We start from the raw sequence: 13,095 nt of genomic DNA, 5'->3' as shown, positions 1-13,095 counted from the left end.
CGAACACGAGAGCAAAGGATGCCCAGCACCCACTATTTACCAGCCATGCTCAAACAAACATTTTCATCTTGATGCTTTCCACTGCAGCTGTCCCCAGGTAAATAATTAACTAATTAATTATGCCTTCCTTAGGCTTGCCTTTGGCCCTTAACATTATTACTTGAGGAAGTGCTCTGGCTCCCATGGTCTTCTGGTCTACTCCTATGTGTGTGCAGAGGTAACCTACTATTTCTGGACTGAAATATTTTTCTGAGTTTGATTTGATTGTAGTAAGATTCTTGTTAGAGTCTTGGTATAATTATTTCTTTTCCTCAGTAGGTATTGTAGGCAAATTGTATTCGCTCACTTGAAATTGTGTGCATTGAGTAAAGGGTGATTGCTGCTGTAATAGGTGACTACTAGGGACATTCCAATAGTGCAGTGTGTCTGTTGATCACACAAGGTGTGGTCATGCTAACTCACTTGTCAAATTAAGCTAACAGTTTTGCCCTGATACAATTGCTGCTAGATGACAGGGTGCTTGGAGCAGGTTATGTATCCTCTGCTCTTCTCTTTGTGTATTCGTGTTTCTGGAGAGACTGGAAGACAGAAAAGATTTGACATGTTTTTGTTTGTTTGTTTGTTTGTTTGCTATTTTGGATTCCGAAACAGGGAGAGAAAGTTATAGAGCAGTGCTGAGAGAGGTCTGAGCCAAGAATCTATGTACAACCCTAGCTGCCTTGGAAAAGCCACGTTAGTTTCCTAACACAGCTGCTGGCAGTGCTCTCAGATAGTTGTGTCAAACTAGTCAAGCCTCAGCTCGTAAGCTTACATGTGGTGCCTACACGTGAGGAAATAGGATATGCTGTCTTCTCATAAGTGATGTCACATAGGACTGCAGAGATGTAGCTGATTCTGTCACAGACTCTAGAGAGTAAACTTTGGTCAGGAGAAGACTTGACTCCACGTTAGAAATACAATGTGGGAGAAAGGTTAAACTGAACAGAAATAATTCTAAAATTAAAATGCATGGATCCTTTGTATCTGTCGCAAATTTCACGCTAAGAATAATTCATAGCACAATTAGAGAAAAATCAAAGACACAGAATGCAAAGCAAAGGGGAGTTTCCTGAGCCAGTTAAATGCATATAAGCAGAATGCCTCTTAGTGCTCTGGCTTCCAGAAACATATGCTGAAGTGTTGCAACTACCTATGTTCACACTGTATATGTGATGTATGAAGAATCTTGGAGAACTTGTAACTTCAACTTAAAGAGAAAAACTGATTGCAGGTAACTCTGGAACAAGAATTTCTTGTGTGCGTTTATATTAACTATATCATAATCTGCCATAATTATTTCTTTTATCAGATTTGGTTACTTACTAGCTTCAGTCTGAGTGGAGTATGCAAGTGATTAACAACCCTGTTGATTGAATCCAAGAATCTATGAAATGCTTCTTCTGCATAGCAAGGGAAGTAACCACCTGCTGGAGCTGTCAGAGGCAGGGCTCCCTGCAGGGACCTGCAAGGAAACATGCTCACCTCCCTTTGCACCGAGAGCCCACCCTGTGGGAGTGATCTGAGGACTCTCTTAACTTGAGTAACATATCTAACATACTACTACTTCATGCCAGTGTTCAGAATCTAAACCTGCTTTCAACCAAGTCAGTGACGATTCTTCTATTGCTGTAAGTGGGAGCTGAATCGAATGCTTAGAGAGGCTCTGGGACCAGATCATCTAAACAGAATAAAATCCCTTTTTCCCAGAGCACACTGAGACAGAAGCAGGTTGTGCCATTAGTTTTCTGCAGTCACTTGCCCTGTTCAAGTGCTGGAGTCTCACCTACCCTGCCATTTAACTGAATGTAATGTTTAGCACTTAAAGTAGATGACACTCTGCTTCTACAAAGCGCTGAGAGGATATTATCTAATTAATTCTTTATCGTGTGTTTCATGTGTTTATTTTCCCCTTATTTGGCAAATATCCCCTGAGACAGGGGGAAGGATGATTTGCTCTTTGCAAGCTGGGAAAATTGCTTCCAGGAGAGGTTTGTAGAGACGAGCTGCATGGTGAGGAGCTCTTAGAGTTGACATTAATTAGGTACGGTGTGCACGCAGATCTGTCACGTGGCCAGGCTTCAAGACCGATGCAGAAATGTTCTCTTAAGGAGGGCCAGTGATGGTTCTCATTCAGGGTAGTAATTACTTATTAAGTCATCACGTTTTTGACGGATTAAAACACTCCCATAACACCTCTCAACCAACTCTTTGGATAAAAGTCAGGATAGAGCAAATTGGTCTCTCCTGTTCACCTAGCTGCTACTTATTTTCTTCAAATAAAATCTGCTAAAACAATTGCTGTGGGACTGAAAAGTACTCATAAGTGAGGGAGAATTACTTTTCCATTTCAGCTGCATTTTGCAGGGCGTAGCTGCTCTACATATAACTTCCTGATTCTCAATTGTGAACACTTTTGAGAAGCAGAGAGTAAAGAAATGAACAGGTACAGCCCACTCCTCAAAGCTGCTAGACATCACTCACCCAAGGAGCTGCTCTTATGCTGGGCAATAGGAGACAGGAATGTCTTCCTTTGGGTGGGTGGCAGGAGGACTGAGGTTCAGCTGGGGAAGGTTTTGCAGAATCATATAAGGATGGATTACATTGTACCTCCCTGAGACTTTGCTCATTCTGTACCCTCCTATAAAGTTGTTTACCATGATTACTAATTCACAATAGTAACATTACAAGTGAAAGCAGTAAAAATCGTGTTAAAGCCTGCTGAAATTAAAGGATTAGGCCTAATTTTTATCTAGAAGCAGGAGTTTCTTGTTTGATACAGTTCCTCAATCACACTGAGAACAAAGCAAAATGCTCTGATGACCTCTGTGACTCTTTTTCCTCAGTCTCTCTCCATAAACTGTTGTATCTTGTCAAAATCATATTTTCTTCAAATTCATCATGGGCTTTCTAATATGCTCTTGAAAGTGGATCAGCCTGCCTTGGTTATTTCCTTACGGACTTACTTTTTTTACAACAGAAATCTGTAGTTTCTAATCACTACTAAGCCAGTGGTTACGGAGGTTGAAAAAGCACAAGACAAAACCTACGCGTATTCCAGACCCTACTGACAGGCTCCATAGAAATGCTCATTTCCTGTTCTTTGTTGTTTCTCATTATTACCAGTGACAATATTACTAATTACAGGCTACAGCGTTGATTCTTAGTCACAGTTCTTATCCTTTTGGCCAGGTATGATGGAGATGCTCCAAGCTGCTGCCCTATACCTCTGCTGGCTAGCTGGATGCTTACACATCTCAAAATTGGCATTGAATTCTGCTACAGGTGGTCCAGAACTGTGGAGCCAGCATATTTAGAAAATGGTGAGTGCTGCTTACGTGTCACAGGCACACAGATACGGCCAGCAATATTTTGTGCAGCTCAGAAGGCTGTGGCTACTCTCATAAATACACTTCTCCAAGCTTGGCAAAGTGTTCTGGGTTTCTTTAACTCCCCAGAAGGGATTTATTTATTTTTCTCTTTAGTATTGCTCAACATTTTAACATCTACTGTCTTCTGTGGCCAGAAGTGGGAGGAATTTATTAGCAGCTCTCCAGCCTTGCTGATCCCCTTCTGCTGCAGGTATTGGCCCTGCTGCTCTGTGCCTGCTGTGTGCAAAGTATTTGTGCACAAAGTCTGCCATCGTGTGGCCTTGTCCCCATCCGTGGGGATGGAGGCCCTTAGCGGCAGCTTTGCTCCCATGTTGCTCTCCTTGCCCAGCTCCAGGGATGCTTTTCTGTTTTGTCTCTGTTGCTCAGGGTGTTTCAGCCACAGGGGCTGAAGCTACAGCATGCCTGAGCCAGCCCGTGTCTGCCAAGCTGGGCTCTGCTCTCGCAGGGTTACAAACTGAGGTGCTCTGGCTTTTCTGTACATGATGGGAATAAAACAGATCTGAAAGCCAGTTTCAAACTAGTGTCCTGCAAAGCAAAAATGTTATTAAGCAGCTTGGACTTCCTGTGAAAATACAGCTTAGATGCTAGCAGAGACATCTAAGCCAGCAGAGCTTCTCTGTCCAAAGCCCAGAGACAGGAAGGTGATGGCACTATCCTCAGCCACTGTCAAGCACAGCCCTCCAGGCTGCAAGCTCAGCTGAGCAAAGAGGTTGCTGTTACATTTGAGTTTCTCCTTGAAGCGTTTTTTCTGAAGTATAAACTCTGCCTGGCCTGAAAAGGGTGGAAAACAGACCTGGTTCTATTTCTCACAAAATGAGCAATTTTTTCTCTGGCCTGCATTTATTTTTTTTATTTTATTTTTTTTCAAATGACCTATGATTTTGTGCTTAGAGTTTGCTTGGGGTTCTGAATCAGGAGACGTGGTAGTACTTGCTTTGTGGTCATATAGGAAAAGAGTGACTGCTGTAGCAAAGCAGATTCGTGTACTGTTTAATTTCTTTCTTTTCTCTGACAGTGAACAAATTAAATGATGTTCAAAGGCACACATAGCACTCAAAGGCACACAGTGTGTAATCTTCATTCCCACAGTGGCATGGGCACTGAGACTTAATGATCCACACCTTAAGAGCTTCTAGCTGACGGATGGATGCAAATAACATAGGCTGGAGAGAGGAGGAGAACTGAATTATTCCAACCCAGTTCCTGTGGTCATCACTAAATATAGTGCTTGTACTGATGCAGCATTTCTGGGGTGGTTATGAAATGTCTGGCATGCTCTGATGTTTAACGATCTTTACACATTTATATTAATAGATGCTGTAGCTGAGATTTAGCAGGCAAAAGATGAGAGCAAAGGAAGCATGCTGCAATGCTGTCAGGCAGCGAGGCACTGGCCAGCTGCTTTGCTGTGCATCACAAGCCTGAATCTTGAGGCTTGCCACTGATAAACCACCTGCTTTGATAATACTATCTTCCTATTTCTCAAGTGGGGGAATTTGTCAGAGGCCAGATTTAGCAGCTGTGGTCTCAGGGGCATCTGATAATTACAGAAGTGCTGTTCCACATGCCTAATGAAGCAATGGAGGCTGTTAGTGGGTGTGAGCTCTGAAGAGAGATTGCACTATTGCGTGTTTCTATATTTCCTTTAATTTGCAATCTCATTTCTTCTCAAATTAAATTTATGCAAGCATCACAGTGGGGATTAGCTATTCATATAATTGAGAGTAGAAACAGAGATGATTATACAGTGCCCAGGATTCGTGCAATTGGACATCAGACACCTACAAGGCAGATATCTACATTCAGCACAGTTGTTTTGTCCCCTACTTGTACTCAGTGCTCCCGTGTAGCTGCTTTAGGGCACGAGCATTGCCTTGTGTATGTGACTACCAATGGGCACACAAGCTCTGAAGCCCCGCAGCCCTTTAAAGTTGAGTCACCTGCACACTAGCAACAAGTCCATGACAAATGGGGGGGACATCCAGGATTGCATTTAAGAGCAAGGGAAGCGCGTGATAATTCCTGTGTGTGCCCCCTCTTGCCCCTGAGATCTACAGCACTGATTTCTTGTGCCAGAGGCAGTTTTGTATTTAATTGTTTCTGGTAGACAAACTCCTGGAGCAAAATCTTAACAGCCTTTCAGCTGCTTGTGAATGCAGACAGTAGTGTCTTTGCAGTACCTATGGTCCTCACAGTGGAAACAAAACTGTAAAGTTCACAGTGTGAAGCCAGAAAGGTACTTTAAGCCAAATTGACTTTTATGACTATTTACATCTCTCAGTCAGATTCTGTTTGTTCCAAGCAGCAGGCAAGCTCAGAAGCTTGTCTGAAACCCCATCCTAAAGGGCCCGAATGCAGGTATGAGTTAAACAGACACTAAAAATTCAGGGTGCTAGTAAGGGCTGCTGATTTAACAGTGGTGAAGATGGAGACTTTATACTCAGAGTACAGGTTCATTACAAAGTACCCCAAAGTTTCGGACAGCCTTACTGGAACACTGTGAAGCCCAGGCCCTCTTTTCTTCTCTTTGCAGTATTTCCACCTTCAGAAAGGCCATAACACTTGTCTGTGGATTACCATTGTCCCAGGTGTATTACCAGGGTCAAGGCAGTGAATATTCATGTAAAGGTGTTACTCAATTGCATTGACAGTCCTTCTGAGTGGAGAAGTGGCTGAGATGGTGTTAAAAATAAGACTGGTGACTGTTTGCCCCTTGCCCTGGTCTTCTAAATGATTCTGCAACAAGATGGGAGCTTTTAAGGAAAAACACAGTGAAGATGGAGCAGATGGTGCTAATTTCACCCAAGAATGAGACATTCTTACAGGGATAAAATTCCTGCTGTTCTGTTTTCTCCATGGAAGGAGGTCACTTCTGCTCTTGGCTGACTGTATCTTGTTCCATGACATGGATTTACTGGGATGCTTCAGAAGTCAGAGCTGTGCCTCCAGCATACACCAAGACCTAGGGCAGGAGAGGAGCAGCACAGGTCCCGGTTACCAAATACAGTGCAGTAAAGGAGCTGTAGTGCATTGCTCTGGGATTTGGGTTATTTCCTGAGAAATTAACAAGGCAAATCCGAAGGGGAAAAAAAAAAAAAAAAAAAAAAAAAAAGGAAAGGACATAGATGTTCTTCGGGGTATTTGAGATGTAGTTCAGGATCCATCTCAGCAAAAATAAATCAGAGCAAGAAGTACGAACCAGTATGATAATTCCATATCATTTATTCCTGTTTTTTTTTTTTAAATTTATTTTAAATCCTGAGAAAGACATCTGAGCCGTTGTTTCTTTCCCTATTTCTAAATAGATGCAAGGTAACAATGAGTCACTGACTAAAAATAAAAGTAAGCCTCTTATTTTTTTTGCATCCGTAAGTAGGAAGTGGGATGTGCTGCATTAATCAAGGCTTGTTTGGAAGCCCTGTGTGGGCTGGGTGTGCTGAAAAGGGTGACCTGATAAAGCATTCCTTTCTTGGATAATTTTCTATCTCTCAGGGATTTTTCAGTCAGAAATACAGGACTTTGATAAGAATCTTTTACAGTGAATATAGTTGGCTCTTACTTTGTATGTATGTAAGAGCTGGAGATGCCTTAAATTGGGATCCACCAGGGCTTCTTTGTGCTGGTTTCTAATTTTGTGGGTCCTAGTTGCCCTGTAGTGAAGCAACAAAGTTTTATTGCCCTTAAATATTTTCTGTTGTCTGTATTTCATCATGAATGGTTCAGGTCAGGTACCAAAGCTTTGTCTCATTTGAGTTGCTTTTATATTTTCATATAGAGGATTTGCCAGGCTGGGTCATCTGCCTTGCAGCCCTCAAAGCAGCATCATGTGTGCAGTCTATCCGGCCAGCTTAGGGGGCCTGCTGCTGGGATTTGTCTATGCCACAGTAAAGAGCAGCAGGCCTCTAATGATTGGTAGAAAGCAAGCATGATTCCTGATTATCCACTGCCTTTCCTCCTTCTTTCCTTCAAATCTGTGTCAGTATCAACTGTGTACACAAAGCAGCAAGATTAGGAGAGCTCTTGCATGCGATGCATGTATACAGATTTACTCATCTGCATGCAGTGGTTTGTCTGTCAGCTGATGTTCAACAAAACATTCTATGAGATTGGTGTGGTACAGATGGAAAGCAACACTCACAGTTTCCACTTTTTAAAAATGTTAAGCTCTGACACAGGAAGCAGATTGTTAGATCGAACTGGTATAACTTGATTTAATAGAGATCCTATGACTTAGTGAGATGCTCCATGCAGTATCTTCTGACTTGGCAGTTTTGCAAGTAAGTATCATACCTTTTGTGGCCTAACTAGTAATTAATCTTAATGATGCATTGTCCCAGTAGTTTGAGTTGTTATTAATTAATGGCAGTCTTTAGGCATACAGATCTCTACATCTCCACACACAGCAAAGAGTGAACAAAGCAACAACAAGGCTGTACCCTGACTTCAGGCAAACCATGGGTGTCTGTGGTGCCAGCAAAGAACTCACAAAAGGGCCTGAGACTACTTCCAAGTGCTGCACACAACTGTGAGCCCTTCTGCAAACATCTGAGATAATTTGTTAAAAATCAGGTGATATAGGGGCTGTAGAAAGCAGCTTTTGTTTCAACAGATTTTATTTCTAAATACTATAAAGTAGATCAGTGAGACTGAAATAGAAGCCCAAGTAATCTGTCCCTTGTTCTCATCTTTTGTTGTTGTTGTTCTGTGAATTCCAGTGGTTGTTATTGATTTTGTTTGTTTGTTTTTGCTTGTTTTTATGCACCACCACATTTTAGGGCTGCAAAAGATCAAACTGATGAAATTTCAATGGAACTGGGAGAAACGCGGGCTTCAAGAGAATTGAGGTGACACACTCCTGTGCTAGGGCTGAGTTCTGATCTCCTTCCTCTGCAATAATCTCATACAAAAGACAAAGATGTGAGGAATAACAAAGGGCTGTTGGATAGGCAGTTTTGCTGACGCAGTGATTTTGTTGGAGTAAGTAACATCGGACACATCTTCTAAGTATTTCAGTCCCTTGCTTACCTATTTTAGTTAAGATTTTCTCTCTTAACATATAAAATCTTTGATATAAACACAGCAGATTTAATTTAATTGATTGCATTCTTTTTACTCATAAAATGTTAACTATTTTGCAATCAGTCTGTATGTACATCTCTGAACAGAGCCTGTATCCAGCTGGATAAAGGAATATACCATGTGATGATTAAAAAACAGTATGTTATGCAGAATATACTTAAATCACTGATCCTCCCCTTTGACCAGAGTTCCTAGATCACTAATTTCAACAAAATCTAATTAGAACACAATAGCCATAGAATTAGCTAGTTGAAGGGCACGTGTGCATTATAAAATACTGTTCCACTTTTTAAGTTACAGACTCTATAAACTCACAAACAACCTTGCAAAGGAGCAGCAGTTTCAGTACCTATGGATTAGCTTTGCATATCCTAGAAAAGGAGTATTTTATGTTATTTATATTCTAGCTGTGGTGGCTAAATCATCTTAATTAAGCAATGGGTAAGAGCAGAGTTAATATAAGGGTCATCTAAAACTGTCATTTTGGCAACTGCTGTTTAGAAAAATTATATCTTTCAAATTTTCCAGAATAACAAACTATGCAGGGCTTGAACTGCTTAATTCTGTGCCCAGCATAATGTTGTCTGCTCTATAGCAAGAGCTGAGATATTTAGTCTTAGTGCAGCCCTTTTTCTACTCACTCCAGCCAACCACAGAGTGAGGTGCTGTATGTTTTGTTGTCTGTGTCTGTAACTAGATTCTTAGACCACATACAGAGAGCAAGAATTGAATGGGAAGATCTTATGTTGTATTCTTACATATGTTACAACAACACAAAGGCAATAGCACAAAACCAATGCTTTCACTATTTGGATGTGTTCAATGTTAAAAAAAATTAGCTCCAGAACTTTGTTTTCTCACTTGGAACATTTGTCACAAATTCATTTTAATGCTCTTTTTAGAGCATTATGGCACTCTTGGTGCCATTTAGGATGTTACCAGTAAATAGGGCGCTCTAGGTGACAGGGATGACCAAGACATAGTGGTCGAGATGTAAGAGGCAAGATACAAAATCTCTTCTGGCAGAATCCAAAGAATGCATTAAATACATTGGCTTCATGTTCTTAAACCAGAACAAAGAAAGATGACAGAATTTGCTGTAATTTTCTGTGTCTGGTTGAATACTTACAGTTTGATTCAGCCTACAAAGAACTGTGCTCCAAAAGCATCCATTCGAAACAATGGAAATTTTTGATGAGTTCCAATGTGGCCAGGCTGTCTCCCTGGGGTGGAGGAATGGGGGAACATTTTGGTTTCTTCTATTGATTTTCCCCCTTTCTCCTCTTCTGCTTTTACTTCTAAAGACCTGCAGAAAACAATCAAAGATGAGGAAAAACTTCAATTAATGTAAGATTGAAAATGAGGGTTTCCATGTGTGTATAATCAAATATTATATTAAGCGGTGTCCAGCTAAATAGACATGTGAAGGCTGTAAGTATAAAAAAATAGTAATGCTGCTCCCCAAAAAAGCCCACAGAGCTGAAGTGCAAGAATAGGCACTACATCAACTTTAAAAAGTTCATGCCTTGCTGCTTTGCTACCTTGCAACACCGTGGGCTGGGTCAGCAAACTAACTGTGCAGATAATGGGATGGCTTGCAGCCATTTAGCAGCCTTGCCTAGAAAGAGAGTCTGGTGGGTAATAATGGTGGCATGAGGAAGGAGAAGACAGAAGGGCAGCATCCTCCCCTTCCTGAAGAAGTAATGCACTGACTCCTGTGAAATCTGACTTGCCCCATGGTTAGCCTCAGGCTTGTGAAAATCCCAACCACCATTCCTCTGTCTCCAGTTTTCCTCTGTCTCTCTTCCCCCTTGTGTTCTTGTATTTTATTGAGTTAAACACAGCACTCAGAAACACTCAAATGTTCCTCGCACTTGCCTAAGAGCATGGCTTGCAGTTTAAAGGGATGGAAATATGCACTTGTGTAATTGACAGTGTTATTTGGATCAACAGATTTATAACTGATAACAAAACAACACTATTTGTGTTCAGTGAGAACACTTGGAGAAATAGAGCACAACAACAAGGGGTTTTGGTTAAGCCTTTAAGGGTTTTAGAGCATACACTATGCGTCAAAGGAGACAATGCTTAAGTGGCCCTATGGACATATGCCAAACACCCAGATTATCTGAGAACAAAAACTCTTAATAGCGTGGACCATGGGATTTCCTGTGGAACTGGAGCAATCAGGAGTGGGAGATATGCAGCCTTATTTCAAATAAACCTGTTTTGCATATGGAAATAACATTTCCCAAGAGAGCTGGCAACAGGAAAGCAGTAACATCACTTTTGGTTTAGTCTTGGCGCCTTGAGAGGAGATTTTCATTGTTTTCTTTCCTGTCTGCTGTAATCACTTGAGGGCTATGGATTGGCAGTTGATGTCTGGGATGGCTGTCCTGGAAGAGCTGCTCGTGGGCTTGGCCTTGTGCTGGTCAGAGCTCAGTAGAAGAAAGTTAAGAGGGAAAGGTCATTCGGAAAGAATGAAAGCAACTTTGTTGAGAGAGCTTTCTGGGATTTCCCCACTGCTCAGCAGTGCAGATAAATGCTTTGGTGTGAGAAGTGCTGGTCCTCACCTGCTGGGCACAGCCTGCTTACACGTGAGCTTATCAGACATTGGGATTCACTTTCAGAAGAGAAATGTGCTCAACAGTAATTTTGTTAGCAGGGAAATACTGAAAACTCCTGAGCTTTAAACACTGGAAACAATATATGTTTGCTTATCATAGAGCAATTTTTCACAGTCTGGGCAAATGCTTGTGAGAAAATGGAGCAAATGGTGGAGAACAGCATTAGTTGGATGTGATGTATTGACTTAAGGTTAGACGTAGGTCAGTAAGTAGAGGCTGAAGGCAAGCAATGAAAAAATACATATTTTACCAAATTCTAGGTCTATTTAAGATATATCTGACCACCTCTGCTGGGAAGAAAAAAAAAAAAAAGGAAAATCTAGCTTGGTGTTAGAGGGTTTGCTTTCAGTGTAATTAGTTACCATCACAGCAATTTGTTTTGTCAAATGACTATTGCTTCTGATCAGGCAGGAATGGACTTTGAAAATGTCACACTTCCCAGCTGCTCATAACTTGAGCAAAAGTGAGTTTAAAGATATTGGGAAGGTTTTTAATGCTCGCTTTGCTCTGCTGTGCTCTCTTCACTGTGATGGAAATGGGTTTGTTCCATTTCCACATGCAGGTTTGGCAGGAGCTTGGAGACAGGAGTTAATGGGGATGCTGAGAAGCCTGCTGGTGCCTGGCTGCAGACACTGCTGCCTTTGTGCCTGTTCACGCAGCTCTCTGTGGGCTGAGGTGCCATCGCTGGGGTACGGGGGGCAGTTCCCATTAGTCCGACCTGGACAAACTTGGCCCATAGAATGGGAAGTTCTTGTGTTGTCCTCGCTGTGTTTTGCAGCTGTTTTGAATTTCAGTTCTTTAGAATGAAGCACGGTGAATTCTTCGAATCTTTTCTCCACACCCAGAGGGCAGGAGGGAAATAAGGGAACCATTCGGAGCGGAACCTTCCTTAGCTGGACTTGGCCAACAGAGGATTTGGTGAATGGCTTTCACAGATCTGCTTCAGGGCTCTTCTGTGCAGAGCCACAATAACAGCTCTGGCTGTGGGGAGGGCAGGGAGAAATGCTTGTTAAATAAATCTCTGAGTGACAAAATAGAAAACCATTTATTCTGATTTTTCAAAAAAACTTGGAAAATTGCCTTGCTGGAAGCAACTGAGGCACATAAAGTAATCAAGTAAAAAGCAATTTCAGGTTATCTCTGGAGAGTCCCTGCTAGGATGAACTAAATCAGAGACTTGGTTAATACAGCAGGCAATGAATTGAGGCAGCTGAAAAGCCAGAGTGTATTCATTCCAGCTAATTCTATTATAGAAAGGGGAAGAGAAGGCCTAATGTGCAGCAGGACAGGAAGGGCAGCTGGGGAAACTCATCTGTCCCTCCAAGCACCTCCAGAACTTATTTAGGGGATCCTAATGAAGTAGAGGAGCTCAGGACCAAAGGGAGAGCCAGCAGCTTGGTACCACGTGTTTGTGTGCCAAAGAGGGGCCCTCTAACAGCAGTCAGTCGTGAGCTCAGGATGTAGGTACGAAAATGCATAAAACTGAAATTAGTTCTAGATTAGATTAGAGAAGAAAGGAAAAGAGAAACAGCTATGCTCAGAGGCAGATGACTTCCATCTGATGAATGCTTCTTAGTGTAGGTTGCATGTCTTGGGAGTTTCTATGAGAGCAGCACGTGGAAAAGGCTTGTGCTTCAGCCTAAGTAGGTCACCCTGTGAACACTTTCTGAGTACCAGATGTGTAGAAAGTCTTTGGAGATGAAGTGGAAAAATGATTTATAGATAGGTTTAGGAATACATACATCAAAAGAAGTGAGAAGTGATACTGACTTTAAGAAGGAGGTGGGGGGATTTTGTCTTTGTTCAGAATTCTAGGTAAGGCAAAGAAGCGGGGAGAAGATGGTTCTAACTGTAAAGCCTATTTAAACCACCCAGAGCCACACTGTATCCCTTGTCTCGCAAAACTGTAGCTACATGATAATCCAACAGTTTTGCTAGTTGCAAAATGTTCTCAACTCCTT

The 13,095-nt window shown here is 41.8% G+C and overlaps 1 long non-coding RNA gene across 1 annotated transcript; it reads left to right on the top strand.

Annotated features, from left to right (window-relative positions):
* Positions 1-152: 152 nt before the first annotated feature.
* On the top strand, positions 153-8,949 carry LOC104913151 (uncharacterized). The gene is made up of 3 exons (XR_795158.4): positions 153-217; positions 3,229-3,359; positions 8,204-8,949. It is a non-coding gene; the product is annotated as an uncharacterized LOC104913151 (long non-coding RNA).
* The last annotated feature ends 4,146 nt before the right edge of the window (positions 8,950-13,095 follow it).

The sequence above is a fragment of the Meleagris gallopavo genome, chromosome 14 (genome assembly GCF_905368555.1).
Source record: "Meleagris gallopavo chromosome 14, MGAL_WU_HG_1.1, whole genome shotgun sequence".
Classification (NCBI taxonomy): domain Eukaryota; kingdom Metazoa; phylum Chordata; class Aves; order Galliformes; family Phasianidae; genus Meleagris; species Meleagris gallopavo.
Note: the sequence above shows the minus strand (reverse complement) of the source record. Positions and strands in the feature narration are given on the sequence as shown.